The 14,264-nt window shown below is 35.8% G+C and overlaps 1 non-coding gene across 1 annotated transcript; it reads left to right on the plus strand.

The window, feature by feature from the left end:
* Positions 1-5,340: 5,340 nt before the first annotated feature.
* Positions 5,341-5,412, plus strand: TRNAF-AAA. The gene has a single exon. It is a non-coding gene; the product is annotated as a tRNA-Phe (tRNA).
* Positions 5,413-14,264: the final 8,852 nt, after the last annotated feature.

Below are 14,264 nucleotides of genomic sequence, written 5' to 3' on the forward strand. Positions count from 1 at the left end.
CATATAGCAATATACCAGGCAAAATGGTAGACTCTTTAATACACCCATTACCTTACTTGGTGCACTAAATTGTCCTCTATTTGGGAAAATAACAGTAGACCCAATATCATATTTTGTCTACTTTTTAGAAGGTATTTTTTTTAACACTCTCCAACTAGCCCTCCAGTAGGTTCACAAGTAGCATCTGCATAATTTATTTGGGGATTTAAGGGTTTGTTGGAGGTCATGCAATCCATCCTTTTACTTCCAATGTCTGATGTAAACAAGTCCAGCAAGATCTACTTGCTCAAAGGAAAGTCCTTACAATTGCCTTCGGCCATGTGTCTTAGAACACACTGAACCTGACTTATCTCACTAAAATCCACCAAATCAAGGAAATCTGCATGCACCCAGACCTCCATGAATTCATTTCACAGGTGTCCTCTACTCCTCTTGGATGTGCCCTTTGCTGTACCCATTTTCCTATGATACTCATCACTTTCCTCTGACAATTAATCTTTGCTAACTGCTTTAGATAAAGCAACAATTATTTATGGGGAACATATTACAGAGTCATGGTCTGGGTCCCATGTATTTCAGGGAATGTATTGTATTATGTCTAGGCAAATCCTCCCTCCCACTCTCCCTTCCTTATCTTTCTTACTTCTTCAGATATTTCCGAAGTACTGCTAAGCACCAGGTGCCAGGTAGGCCCCTAATAATATAATTATAAGCATGAAACTGGATGGAGTATGATGCCGAAGAGAGACTGAGAGGCCAGGGCTGAGAAAGCCCGTGACAGTGGTGTGAGCTAAATCTTCTCAGAGAGGTGGGGAGGGGCTGGAATTTATGGCGCCTGTGAACTGTGTTGAGGAATATTTTTATCTTCAAAGCAGTATAGAATAGTGAAGATACTTAAGCAAAAGTTAAGACATCATTTTGCCTGCAGAGAGGAGAATGAATTAACTGACACAGAATAAGAGCAGTTGGACCAGTCAACCAGTTGAGAAGAGGACTCTAGAATCCGGTTGTGAGAGGATGCTAGCTTAGGTTAGGATAGTGGCAGTCATTAAGAAAAATGGATGGATTTGAGAGGCACAAAGGTATATGTGTTAGTTTTGAGATTTTCTTTGTTTTAGGCACTTTATAGTCATCATTTAATTTAAACTGCATTTTCAATAAAATGATCAATTTCCCAAACACAAGCCCTTCCTCATCTTTCTCGTCTACTTTCTCCAGCTTTATCTTCCTTTGCTGTTGTCTTTTCCATACAGTGGAACTCAATTTAACTTGGAGGGGAATAAAAGCCTAAACCAAACCTATCAATTCTGATGCTTCTTTTGAACTGAACAGTCCAGTTTTTTTTTTTTTTTTTTTTTTTCTGGTGTTAGTTCAGCAGCTATGGGGCAGTGAGAGGTGGAGGGATGTGTCCTTGAAGAACGTGTTTGGAATATGGCCAAAACATATTTACCTTTAAGGAGTCCTGAGAAATCTGGCTATTACAAATCCTATTCGAGTCTCATAATGTTTTCCAAGCAAATGAGACCACTTTGTAAAAAGCAAAAGCATCTTCTCACCAGGAAAGGGGCCATGTGCAAGAGGAGGAGGTGTAAATGGAGAGGAGCCACCAGCCCTTTCAGAATGCTACATGATGTAACAGCCCCACTACACTGCCTCATTTGTGCTGGAAAATTTTAAATAGTCAGAGAAATATAATCCTGTCCCATTAGCATAGCAACAAGTATGTCTCAGCATAATAAATGTGGTTCCAGGGTGGCATTCAGTTCCATTTTGCACGCCCTTCTGTCTCACCTTTCATTGCCAATGCCATTGAAGTTCTAATGGAAACAGTCTTTGAAAGAACCCTGCTGGCTTTTTGGCTGCCTGTTGGCAACAGAGAAGACAAGGAGGATGGGCATATACATTTGTAAAGTTCCACTTGCTTATCTTCCTTAGGAACAACATTTTATCCTTTCAAGCTCATCTCCTAGCCACTGTAATTAGGCTTTCCAGAAGCCTACAGTCTTGCAGCTGTCTTAACATCACAATAGCATTTTGATCAGCTTGGACAGTTACCAGTTCATCAGTCTGGAAAGACTTTGCAGCATATCCAAAGATTTCACTGTATCTTGGTGGATACCATTAGTTCCCAGAAGGAAAATAGAAATATTTTTATAACACTATGCAAAGAAGTTATTCAAGATCAGGCTTATGGTGTTAAAACTTTTATCTTCAAGCCTAGCAACAAGTCTTCTCATGTTGAATCATCTACTTATGGGGGCATCAATGAGCATGGAAGCCTTTCGTTGATTGAGCAGGCAAGGGAAAAGTTTATTGCAGAAAGAGGGACAGTGATAAATAGAGGTACATGGACAAAGGGACTGAAGAAAAAGGCAAGAGGAAGAAAAGTGTGCTGAGTTGTAAGCTTCCTGAGATCAAGATTCAAGTTTTCAGCATTCTTCTTCTTTGAAACATAATGATGCGTTTGATCATGTTGATACTGTGACAAGTAAGAACCCAACTGAGTATCAGTGACTCTGCAGTCAGACTCTGCAAAGGCCTCTATCATGTATCAAGGTTTTCAATAATGAGAGGATCTTGAATTCAAGAACACCAGAACTGTCTGCTGTAGGTTTTCAGGAACCTTTTCTCTTAGGTGGAATAGGGTTGTCTAATAGGAGTTCCAGTGATGATGGAAATGTTCTGTTCTCTGTCGTCAAAGCATCTGAAATGTGGATAGTACAAGTAAGGAACTGAACTTTTTAATTTTTAAATTTTAATTAATTAAGCCACAGAAGACTGCTGGCTTACCATAGTGGATAGTGCAGTGGAGGGCTGAGGTTACCTACTGGAGGCATTCATGTTCCATCACATCTTAAGAGAGAAAAGTGCGGGCACCTCCTCTCACCCCAAGGTTAGAGAAGACCTATTCTGCAGTCATTAACTCGACCCTCTGAAATGAACATCAAATGAGAGAGAAGAGCATCTGAGGGTCAGAATTATACCTTAAGTCTTTAGGTCAAAGCCATGCCCCTTACTCTTTAAGCTTTGACTCCATTTCTTTTTCAAGCTGGAGTCATTGCAAATATTTTTAGCATTGCTGCAGAAGAAGAAAGAATTACGTCTGTTTTTGATTAACACCTGCAAGACCAGTGCAGTGCTGATTCTCTTGTTCAAGGAGGCTTGCTAAATAGATTCAACATTATGTTCTAAAAGGGAGTCTTCAGATTTGCTTGTAATATGACTATTTTTGTTATGAGATGTGATTTCCCAATGCTGGGAGTAGAGAAAGAATATTTTCCTCATCTAATTGCAAATGTGTGATTGTTTAAAAAAAAATCCTTTTGCTTGTAGGTAAGACCTTCCATTCAAGCCATAAGCAGAGTTATCTATGTTCTTCAGATTCCCAAGGTTGTCATGGACCCACTGAGGCATTAATGAATAGGGCAGTAGATATTTGGGGGCAGATCTGGTGCCTGGTACTTGTGCTCTGTCTGTGTACATGAGTGAAAGTGGCATGTAGGCAAAAGATGGAGGCAGCATTTGGCCCAGTGATTCCACTGCAGCTGCTAAAACAGAAATGCCAATGCAAAGCTGAGCTACTAATTGGAAATGGAATAAACTAAAGAAATCTTGGTTCAAATGGCAGCTATATTTTTTAAAGAGAAGATTTCAGTTGAAATGCCAAAAGAGACAGTTAGCCAAAACATTTGTCTATGGAAATTTCTCTTCTCAATTTTATTCAGATTTACAGCTGAGTGCTAAGTGAAGCACTTCTTGAGAACACATGTCATGGATAAACCAAGATGTTTATTTTCCTAAGTAACAGATCAGATTGAACCCACAACAAATAGTTCAATTAGCATGGTTACTAATAGGCTGATCCATGCAGGCTAGAATAAATGAAATCAAACGTGTTGGAACTGAACTCCTAGGAAAGCCATCTCAGTGGTAAGGGTGTGAGCTGAGCAAGGCAGCTGGAGCAGGTTTTCAGTTGTTGATGGGACACTGGGGTGAGAAAGGGTCAGATTAAGAAGGTGTGTGTGTGGTCTGTAAAATTATTTACTTAACATATTGTGTGTGATGTTCTTCCATAACTTCTATACAAGGACTGTTGGGTTCAATTCTACTTTCTTTTTCAAATTTAGTGTCAGAAAAATGCTTTCTTCTTCTGGTGAGTTGGTATAATCCCTTATATCCATCATTAAGCAACACATGTCACTTTCATGACCCTTTTGCCCTGGATTCCTGAAAACTCAGAGTGGAAGTCACTATTCAATCACATTATTGTCATTGGCTTCTATTTCCCCCACCCCAACCTGGTTAAGAGCAAGATCCAAAGATACTAGCGGTCAACAGAAATTTTAGCTCTCCCCTTGCTGAGTAATCTCGAACAAATCACTTTTCTTACTGAGCCCGAATTTACTCATTTTAAAAGTGGGGTCATAGTCCTTATTTTATAGGTGTTTTACTATATTTATGATTTACAGTAAATAATAACAAATTTCAATTATTGAATTTGAAATTATTCTTTTGCTCTACAACTTATTGTAAATCATAAATCATATTTAGAAGCAAGTGTGACATTAATGAGGCAATCAAAATGTAGTTTGAGGGTAATTATTTAAAGGACTGAACAAAAATGGGTATATTGACTTTTTTTCTTTGTTTACATTTCCTTCTCAAGGTAAAATTTACATACAGTGAAGTGTACAGGTCAGTGAACATTGACAAATGTATATACTCATGTAACCCATACTCCTATTAAGATAGAGAACATTTCCATCACCCAAGAACTTTCTCTCCAGCCTTTTTCAGCCAACCCTTCTCACACAGAGACAAAACTTTTCTGCATTATTTCACTGTAGATTTCTTTTTGCCAGTTTTAGAATTCCATGTAAATGGCATCTTGCAGTGTATCCTTTTTTGTGTTTGGCTTCGTTTGCTCAATGCATGTCTTGAGATTCATCCATGAAGTTGAGAATATAAATAGTTAAATATAAATAGTTCCCTCCTGCTGTATGAAGATACCACAACTTGGTATTTGTGTTCCTGCTGATGAGCATTTGACTGTTTTCAACTTTCGGCTATCATGAATGGAGCTGCTATGAATTTTCTTCTACAAGCCTTTGCACAGTCATGTGTTTTTTTAAATCACTCCTGGAAAAAGATGCAAACACAGAATCATTGTGTCAAGTGATTGTATCATTTTACATTTCCATCAGCAAAGCATGAGTGTTCCTCACCAAGACTGGGTGCTACCTGTCTTTTTTAAAAAACATCACAAAAAACACACTTGTATTATTGAAAGACAAGTTATTTATTTTTGTATTTTTTAAAATAAACATTCCAGGGGGTGGGGGTGGTATAGCTTAGTGGTAGAGTGCATGCTTAAAATGCACGAGGTCCTGGGTTCAATTCCCAGTACTTCTGTTAAAAAAAAAAAAAACTCAGTGGTTCCCTCCAAAAAACCCATTTAATTTTGGGATAATTTTAGGTTTACAGAATTATTTCAGATAATGCAGAGACTTCCCATATATTCCCATATCCCAATATGTTGCATGTATTCCACACCAAGTTTTCTCTGTTACTAGCATCTTACATATGGTACATTTGCCACATGAATGAATCCATATTGACCCACTATTGTTAAGTAAACTAAAGCCCGTACTTCATTCATATTTCCCCTTCCTTTTGCTAATGCCCGTTTTCTGTTCCCAGATTCTACATTGTATTTATTAGTTCTATTTCCTTAGGCTTCTCTTGGCTGTGACAGTTTCTCTGACTTGGCTTGTTTTTGATGACCTTGACAGTTTTCAGAAGTACTGGCGTTTTGTAGAACATCCTTCCTTCAGTTGTGATTTGTCTGATGTTTTTCTCATAATTAGGCTGGCGTTATGTGTTTGGGGGAGGAAGACCATAGAAGTAAAATGCCGTTCTCATCACATCATATGAAGGATACGTACTGTCAATCTGACTTATCACTGTTGAGTGATCTCACTGTTAACCTTGATCACCTGGCTTGAGGTAGGGCATATCTGCTTTTTCCACTGCACAGGTAACTCTTTGCTCCTTTCCATACTATACTTAAGAAGGCAGGCACTATGCAGAGGTTACATTTTAGAAATCCGAAACTCTGTTGTACCTCCTAAATGTGAAGTAGCTACGTAATTATTATTTTGAATTCTTCTGCCCTGGTGATTTGTCTATTATCTCTTATTTACTTATGTATTAATTATTTATATCAGTATGGATGCATAGATATTTATTTTATACTTTGGGTTATAATCCAATACAAACTTATTTATTTGTTGCTTAATTGTTCCAACTTTGGCCACTGGGAGTACTTTCATTTGGCTATGTCACCTTCATCATATCATAGGTACAATTTTTTTTTTAGCATTTCCTTATGTTTTCATATTACAAAATGTTCCAGGTACATCTCCTTCCTCAGCCCTAGAATCAGCCATTTCCCCAAGGATCCCTGGTTCCTTTCACTGGAGGATGGCACTTAAAAACCAAGAAATGCCTGGTAGCTGTGGTCACTGTTACTGGGGATAGTCTTACTTCTAAGGCTCTCTTAGTTGACAGAGCAAGAAAGTGTGTGTGTGTCTGTGTGTGTATGTACGTGCATATGCTGAACTATGTTTATACACATATTGATAAATAGTTCTGCATGTAATCATCTGTGTTTTTGTCAACTTAAACCTGCGTTCATACTGATGTCTCTAACTTAATGCATCATCACATAGATCATTCTAGCCTAGTCCCCTTGCTCATCTGTAACCTCCTACTGCAACAGTGAGGAGCCTGGATTCAAATATCTGCTATCCATTAAGTACTTGTTTTATAAATGCTATTAGTGTTATATTAAAATTTTTATCACCAAATCTAAGGTCATGTAGATTTTCTGCCATGTTTTCTTCCAAAGATTTTATAGTCTGACATTTTACATTTAGGTTTATGATCCATTTTGAGTTAATTATGTGTAAGTCATAAGCACCGCATCTAGATTCTTTTCTGTCTCTCTCTCTCTGTCTTTTTTTTTTTCTCCCTCTTTCTCTTTATTTTGCATATGGACATCCAGTTATTCTAGTATCTTTGTTGAAAAAACTATTATTTCTGCATCAAGTTGCCTTTGCTCTTTTTTCAAAAATCAGTTGACTGTGTTTGTGTGAGCCTATTTATTGTCTCTTTATTCTGTTGCTTATTTATCTACTCCTTATGTCTTTTCTTTCACTGGTACACCAATGTCTTGATTAATGTACATCTATAATAATTTTGAAATCAAGTCTTGTGGGTCTTCTGACTTCATTTTTTCCTAAAAATTGTGTTGGCTATTCTAAGTTCTTGATATTACAAGTATACTTTAGAATCACTTTTTTAATATCTATGAATTAGCCTGCTAGGACATTGTTGGGGATAAAGTTGAATTTATAGATCAAGTTGGGAAAAACAGACATCCTTACAATACTATGTCTTTCAATCGAGAACAAAAAATATGTATTTATTTAGAGTTTTTTCTTCATCAGAGTTTTATAGCTTTCTGCTTCTGATCTTATACATATTTTGTTAGATTCATATCTAAATATTTTAGGGGGCTATTATAAATGGCATTGTGTTTTTAACTTCAAATTCCAATTTTTTGTTGAAGGTATATAGGAACGTCACTGAATTTTGTATATTAATCACGTATCCTGAAACTTTGTTGTAATCACTTATTAATTCCAGGAGATTTTTTGTTGTGGTTGATTCTTTAGGGTTGCTACATAAGTAATTATGTCATCTGTGAATAAAAAGATAGTTTTATTTCTTCCTTCCAAATCTGTATCTTTCATATTTTATTGCACTATGTATATATGTCTACTACCAGTGTTGAATAGGAGTGGTGAGGTGAAACATCCTGATCTTAGGGGGAAAACACCCATCCATCATCTTACCATTTTCTTGACTCTTTTTTCATAAATTAATTGACCTTATGTACGTGGGAGGTTATTTCTGGACTCTCGATTCTGTTGCATTAATCTGTGTCTGTTTTTCTGCCAGTATCATATCATTTTAATTACTGTAGCTTTGTAATGCAGTTTGAAACCAGGGAGAATGATGACTCCAGCTTTGTTATTATTTCTCAAGATTGCTGTGGCTATTCAGGATCTTTTGTGATTCCGTACAAATTTTAGGATTATTTTTTCCTTCACCTTTGAAGATAATTTCATTTTTTTTCTTTTAACACCTTCAGTATTTCATTCTACTTTATTGTAGCTTGCATGATTTCTGATAAGAAATTTTCCGTAAATCTTATCTGCTCCTCTCTAGGAAAAGTGTATTTTCTCTCTGACTTTTTCCCCCAAGATTTTATTTTTTTTTCATTGGTCTCCTGCAGCTAGAATATAGTATGTCTAGGCATAATTAAAACTTTTTTTTTTTGGTATTTTTGATTTGATGTCTATAATTAATTTTGGAAAGTTCTTAGGTGTGTTAGGGATTGGTTTCTTGTGTGGCCTCTCTCCTTGACTTGTAGGTAGCTATCTTCTCCCTGTGTCTTTCCTCTGTCTATATTGTAATCTCCTTTTCTTATAAAAATAGCAGTCTTGTAGAATTTGGACCCATCCTAATGAGCTCATTTTAACTTACCTTTTTAAAAAAAAACCTCTATCTCCAAGTCCAGCCACATGCTGACATACTGGGAGTTAGGACTTCAATTTGTGAACTTTGGGGAGGGGTGCAAAATTCAGCCCATAATAGAGATTCCGTCTGCCTCCTCTTGAGTGAGACAGGAGGGACAGAGGGAGCTGGGGTGAGAGAAATGTCCTTTCCCTGACTCTTGAACATGGCTCTGGTAAAATCTTCCACCCTAGAGACTCAATCTTTCTTTTGGAGAAAATTCTGGGCATATTTCATAAAGTTTACTCTTCCCTTCCCCCTTGCCAGAGCCATGATAGGTTCTATCTCAGATCCTCACCCTCTGGTGGGGCTCCTGAAGGAAAAGCCCAGGAAGCATGGGGGTTTCTCTAAGACTGCAACTCCAAAGAGTTTCTCACAATCAATCTAATCCACACTCAACCTTCAGTAATTTATTCAAGTGACAATTTAATTATTCCTACCAGTTTGTAACTCCATTGGATTCTGCTCCTATGAAGCAAATTTGAGCTATGACTCTGGATCCATCTGGCTTTCTAGATTTTAAGGTATCAATTTGCCCTACCAACTTAGGTCTCTGATATGTCCAGGAAAATTTTATTAAATTTCACTTTGTTGACCTTTTTCTTGTAAGGATGGAGGTAATAACTTCCAAAATCTTTACATATTGGAATTGAAACCAGAAGTACTGGTTACATTTTAAGTCATTCTATTTACTGAGCATTAAAAATTCTAAAAAGTAAAAAAATTGACCCCACATAGATGTTTCTCTTTTCTTCCTGCTATGTGAGAAAATCCAAACATTTTCTTCTCTTTCTCCTTCCATTTTTATACTTTTTGTTGATTTAAACTGTAATTTTAGATAATAATGCAATTGAATTTTTGAAATGTAAATATGTTTGTTAAATTTTAAAATTGACATTGTACTAAGTCTTATCCACGATTATTAGGGTTTAACTCTACATTTTACTGGTTACACTGTTTATCTTCACTTCGTTTATACCATGACTTGCAGGTTTTTTATTTGGATTGATCCCTTGGTCAGCTGAAACTTATTACACTAGATATTTCAAGAAGAGTTCATGGTTGGTATAATTTCTGAGTCCTTCAGTGACCAAGAATATCCTTGTTCCCGTCACATGTAATCACTAACTGATTTGAGCATGAAATTCTTGTACTCAGTTTGCGTCAAAAGTCTGTAGATTTTGCCTTGTGACTTTTTGCCATTTAGTAGTACAGAGATGTTTGTGGTCCCTTAAGATATTTTTCCTTGGCAAATAGCTTTTTTCCTGCCTGGATGGTTTTAATAATTTTTATCCTTGAAATTAAAAAATTTTATCAAAGTATGTCTAGATGTTTGTCTCCTCTCATTAACTTTGTCAGTAATTCTTGACCTCTTTCAATTTTAATGGTCAGGTGTTCCTTCCAGCCAGAAAGTTCTTTTTATTATGGAATTCTTAAAACACATGGAAGAGTGAATAAAATCTTTATAATGTGTGTCCTTAAATCTACCATTCAGTTTTAGTAAATCATATTGATTTGCCACATGTGCCACAAGTCATTTATAATAAAGTAAATTTTTCAGCCATATTTGAAACTTCTTGTGCACCTCCCACTATTCCATTCTCCTATTTCTCTATACTGTTATATATATGAGTTTTAAAAATACATTGTTTTGCATCTTTTAATTTTAAATGCTGTGGGATCATATTGCATCTATATTTCTGAATCTTCCTTTTTTCAGCCTACATTATATTTTTGAGACTTTGATATGGTGGTAGCTGCTTTTTCTTCACTTTAATCTGCTGCTTCATTCAACTATGTAAATATATCACAATTAATTTATCCATCTCTATGTTGATGGACATTTAGGTAGTTTCCAAATGATCACAAATATAAGTAAGGCTGCAATGAATATTCATTCACATGTCTTCTATAAAAAGTTCTCTAGGTTTTGTACCGAGAAGTGGATTTCCTTCAATAGTAATATCATTAAGGAGGTAGTCCTTGCAGAGTTCTTACTATGTGCCAGGCACTGTTCTAAATATTTAACTGATATAGACACATTTACCCTTTCAGAATAACTCTATGAGGTAGGTACTAGTTACTATCCACATTTTAGAATTAAAATATGAGGCACAGAAATTTTAAGTGACCTGTCCAAAGTCTTACAGATTCAAGTACAAGAGCCAGCCAGGATTAAACTCATGTAATCTTATGCGGAGTCTGCACATTGAACCACTATGATATACTGGACAAAAAATATTCTATGTCTTCTTGATTCAGTTTTAGGGTCGTATTTTATTTAGAAATTTGTTTTGTCTAAGTTTTCAAATTTTTCACATATTTTTCATTATAAATTTTTATTATCTTTATCATCTCTTATATATGACTTTATGTCTTTTTTTGTATTTCTCGTGTTATTTATTATGCCTTTTCTCTTCTTTGAATATATAAAATATAATTATATTTTAATGTTCTTGTATGAAAATTCTAACATCTATATCAATTCTGGTTTGGTTTCTATTTATTAATTTTTCTCCTCATTGCAGGTCATACTTTCTTGGCTCTTTCATACTTGATAATCTTTAATTGGATGCAAATATTGATGTTTTTGCTTTGTTAGAAGCTGACATTTTTGCATTCCTATAAACAGTTTTGTACATTGATCTGGGATGCAGTTAAGTTACTTGGAAACAGCTTCATCCTTTCCGGTCTTGTTCTGAAGATGTGTTAGATGGGACCATAGCAGCTAATTTAGTCCAGGGCTAATTCTCCACTACAGAGACAATACCCATCTGAGTACTATACCCAGTGCCCTGTGAATTATTAGGTTTTCCAGTCTGGCTGGTGGAAACAGGCACTGTTCCTACCAGGTCTTCTGTGAGTTCTGGCTACTATTCCCTCTGATCCTTGAAGATAATTTTTTTCCCCTAGCCTCCAGGAGTGCCCTTTACATATGCAGTAATCAGTACTCTGAAGAGTACTCAAGGGAGACGCTATGCAGATCTCTGAGTTCCTGCTCTGTGCAGTTCTTCCCTTTATGGAGGAACTTCTGTCCAGCGAACTCTAACTGCTTCAGTAACTTTGGGTTTTCTCTTCTGTCACTTCAAATTCAGAGTCAGATGGCTCCACCTGGGTTCTTCCTCCCTATATTACTGCCAGGAAACTCAAAAGTTTTTGGCAATTGTAGGGCTCACTTTGTTTTTGTTGTTCAGGAACTATATATATATATACACATACACACACACACATGCACACATACACATATATATACACATATACATAATATATACACACACACACACACACACACACCCCTACATACATACACCATCTTGGCTTAAAACAGAGGTTGCTTTTTTTTTTTTTTAAGAATTAGAATTAGATTGGTTTCTTATTGCTGAGTTTTAACAGTTCTTTATGTATTCTGGCTACAAGTCCTTTGTCAGAAATATGATTTGCAAATACGTTCTCCCCATCTGTAGCTTGGTTTTTCAGTCTCTTAACACTGAGGAAAAGTTCTACATTTTAGTAACATCCAAATGATCACATTTTTCTTTTATAGATGGTTATTCAGGTGTCATATTTAAAAATCCTTTGCCAAACCCAAGGTCACAAAGATACTTTTCTGAATTTTTCTGCTGAAATAATTACAGTTTTATGTTTTACATTTGGTCAGTTTTGTTAAATGAATAATGGTGAAGGTTGATTTTTTTTTTTTTTTTTTTGCATATGAACATACAGCTTTTCCAGGATCACTTGTTGTAAAGACTATCCTCTCTTCACTCTAATTATTTTTGGATTTTTGTCAGAAATCAGTTGTTTATATTTGTGTGAGTCTACTTCTGGACTCTCTTGTCCTGCTGATCTTTGTTTGTGTCTGTTCTTTTGCTAATATCATGATGTCTTGACTACTGTAGTTTTATAGTAAATCTTGAAACCAGGTAGCCCAAGATTTCCAACTTTGTCCTAATATTTCCAAATTGTTTTGAATATTCTAGTTCTTTTTCCTTTTTACAGACATTTTGAAATTGTGTTGTTATTTATTTTTTAAAAAGTCCGCTGCCATTTTTTGAGATTGCATTGAATCTATAGATCAATTTGGGGAGACTTAATTTCTTAACAATATTAAGTTATCCATTCCGTGAATGTGCTAGATCTTTTTATTTAGATATTTTATTTCTCTAATGCTGTTTTATGGTTTTGAGTGTAGATGTTTCACACATGTTTTGTTATATTTTTGGTTAAGCATTTTGCTTTTTCACAGCATTTAAATGGTACTTAAAACTTTTTAAATCCAAATTTTTTATTACCAGGGTATAGAATTACAATAGCTTTTTAAATATTTGTCTTTTGTCCTGAGAACATCATGAATCATCTATTAGTTTTAGAAGGTTTTGTAGCTTATTTGGGATTTTCTACATAGAAAGTCATATCATGTGTGAATAAAGACAGTTTTTATTTTTTCCTTTTGAATATAGTTGCCTTTTTAAAATCATGTTCTATTTTACTGCCTAGGATTTCCAGTACAATATTGAATAAGAGTTATGAAAAAGACTAGAACAAATCATAATAAAATTTATATGGAACCATCAAAGACCTAGAATTGCCAAAGCATTACTAAAGAGAAAGAAAGAGACTGGAGGAATAACTCTCCCAGACTTCAGACAATACTACAGAGCTACAGTCATCAAGACAGCATGGCATTGGTACAAAAACAGACATATAGACCAATGGAACAGAATAGAGAGCCCAGAAATGAACCCACAAACTTTTGGTCAACTCATCTTTGACAAAGGAGGCAAGAACATACAATGGAATAAAGACAGTCTCTTGAGCAAATGGTGTTGGGAAAACTGGACAGCAGCATGTAAAACAATGAAGCTAGAAGACTCCCTTACACCATACACAAAAATCAACTCAAAATGGATCAAAGACTTAAACATAAGACAAGATACAATAAACCTCCTAGAGGAAATTATAGGCAAAAAATTATCTCACATGCGTCTCAAAAGTTTTCTCCTAGAAGAAATGAAAGCAAAAATAAACAAATGGGACCTAATGAAACTTACAAGCTTCTGCACAGCAAAGGAAAACAAAAAGTAAAACAAAAAGACAACCTACGGAATGGGAGAAAAATTTTGCAAGTGAAACCGACAAAGGCTTGATCTCCAGAATATATAAGCAGCTCATATGACTTAATAAGAAGCAACCAAACAGCCCAATCCAAAAATGGGCAAAAGACCTAAACAAACAATTCTCCAAGGAAGACATACAAATGATCAATAAGCACATGAAAAAATGCTCAATATCACTAATTATCAGAGAAATGCAAATCAAAACTAAAATGAGGTATCACCTCACACCAGTCAGAATGGCCATCATTCAAAAATCCACAAATGACAAATGCTGGAGAGGCTGTGGAGAAAGGGGAACCCTGCTACACTGCTGTTGGGAATGCAGTTTGGTGCAGCCACTGTGGAAAACAGTATGGAGATTCCTCAAAAGACTAGGAATAGACTTACCACATGACCCAGGAATCCCACTCCTGGGCTTATATCCAGAAGGAACCCTATTTCAGGATGACACCTGCACCCCAGTGTTCATAGCAGCACTATTTACAATAGCCAAGACATGGAAAC

The sequence above is a fragment of the Camelus ferus genome, chromosome 35, assembly GCF_009834535.1.
Source record: "Camelus ferus isolate YT-003-E chromosome 35, BCGSAC_Cfer_1.0, whole genome shotgun sequence".
In the NCBI taxonomy this organism is placed as follows: Eukaryota; Metazoa; Chordata; class Mammalia; order Artiodactyla; family Camelidae; genus Camelus; species Camelus ferus.